The 2109-nt window shown below is 41.3% G+C and overlaps 1 protein-coding gene across 1 annotated transcript in view; it reads right to left on the reverse strand.

Annotated features, from left to right (window-relative positions):
• The window catches only part of FIG4 (FIG4 homolog, SAC1 lipid phosphatase domain containing (S. cerevisiae)), a 130090-nt gene that overhangs the window by 12630 nt on the left and 115351 nt on the right, over positions 1–2109 (reverse strand). The window lies entirely within an intron of this gene.

Here is a 2109-nt window from a genome sequence, read left to right on the forward strand (position 1 = left end):
AGACTTACCTTGTTTTTGATGACTGTCATAGTTTTCAGGAGTACTTTTCAGGGTTTTTATGCACTTTATAACAATAAGAATCAGAAAAAAACTGTCTTTTGGAAGGTGGTATCAGTAGTATTATGAACCATCAGAACAAAACTGAACTGTCTTGAGTTTTTCAGGAAGCCACTCATGGGGCTTCATCTCTGTCAGCATTAATCTGTGATAGTTAATGGGTTCAAAGGATGTTTCAACATCTGTTGAAGGAATGCCTTAAAAAGATTCCGTGGAGTAGTGGTTCCCCAACCTGGTTGAGTATTACATTCAAATAGAGAACTTTATAAAGTAGATGCCCACACCTTACTCCAGGTGCCATGAATCAAAGTCTTTAGCCATATGACCTTGAATTCTGTATTTTATATTCCTTGTTTTAAAACAACAATGCTAATTATGCTGAAAGTACCATGGACTGCCAAAAGAACATATCTGTGTTAGAAGAAGGAAAGAGAAGCTTCTTAGAAGCCAGGATGGATGGTGAGACATCGTCTCTTATTCTTCGGATACATTATCAGGAGGGAATAGTCTCTGAAGAAGGACATCATGCTTGGTAAAGTGGAGGGACAGTGAAAAATAGGGGGACCCCCAACGAGATGGGTTGGCACATTGGCAACAGCAGTGGGCTCAAGTGTAATGACAATTGTTAGGCTGGTGCAGAGCCGGGCAGTGTTTTGTTCTGATGTGCAGAGGGTTGCTGTAAGTCAGAGATGATCCAATGGCACCTAACAACAATAACGATTATGTTTTCAACACAGAAAAAATGTAAGGAAGAAAACAAAGTATAATCCATCATCTGTTAGAATCTTTAGTGTAAATAAAAGTATGTTGCTGTGGTTGTTGCCCTGGGGTCTATTTCAGCTCATGGTGACTTCGTATGTTACTTGTAGGAAATGTAAACAGTAACCAAAAGTCAAAAAGGAAAACTAAGTCCATCGCCGTAATCTATTTAACCAACTTCTAGACTCCTGGTGTGGCACTGTGGCTAACGCATCACACTGCAAAGTTGTTTGAACTGCAAGGTCAATGGTTCAAGCTCACCAGCTGCCCCTTGGAACCCTTATACAGGGTCACTATGGGTTGGAATTGACTCGATAGCACTCAGCAACAACAACAACAGACTCCTGGCATGGTGCTGTAGGATCAACACTAAACTATAAAACACAAGGTTGGTGGTTCAAACCCACCAGCTGCTCCTTGGATATCCTATATAGGGTCACTCACTCTGCATCAGAACCAACTCAATGGCACTTAACAACAATGATGGCGTTTTAGGGACACTTTTGTTGTTCCCTATTTTTATTATTGTTTTTGTTTGCTTTGAGATTTGTAATCTCAGTAAGTTTCCCAAGACATGCTGGTTTGACCAGAAATTTGGAATCCACAGCTCCAGAGGAGGAGCCCTGGTGGTGCAGCAGTTAAAGTACTCAGCTGCCAACCAAAAGGAAGGAGGTCTGAACCCATCAGCTGCTCTATGCAAGAAAGATGTGGCAGTCCACCTCTGTAAAAATGATAGTCTTGAAAACTCTATTGGGCTGTTGTACTCTGTCATACACGGTCACAACAAGTCATAATTAATTTGGACAGCATTGGGATTATTTTAGAGGAAATTCAAAATTTAATTGTGAGGGAGCAAAATGTCCCATTTGGTGCTGACATCAATGATAAGAGTCATAAAGTCCTGCTCTTTCCCTTCCACTCCTGAACAAGTCAGTCCTGATGTCATCGGAAGGTAGACACTGACATGAACAGACAGCTTGGCATTGGGAGATGACCCCAAGCATGGTGAGAAGGGTGTTCATGAAGAGGGTGAAGCTTCAGCATGAAGAGGCTGAACCTGAGTCAGGTAGGAATGTGCTCACAGGCTGGAAGGAATGATGCGGCAGTGAATGGATATTTGTCATGGGGTTGGGATGAGAGTGTTGGAGAAGGCCATTACAAATCTCAAGGCCATTACTAATGTGGAAAGGATACTCTGGAATTAGAAGGTCTCAGTAAGAGCTTAAGGATTTAAAATATAAATACTTATAGATGTATATATACTTAAACAAAGGGGCCTCAAAAAGTTCATGA

The sequence above is a fragment of the Chrysochloris asiatica genome, unplaced genomic scaffold, assembly GCF_000296735.1.
Source record: "Chrysochloris asiatica unplaced genomic scaffold, ChrAsi1.0 scaffold00027, whole genome shotgun sequence".
Classification (NCBI taxonomy): domain Eukaryota; kingdom Metazoa; phylum Chordata; class Mammalia; order Afrosoricida; family Chrysochloridae; genus Chrysochloris; species Chrysochloris asiatica.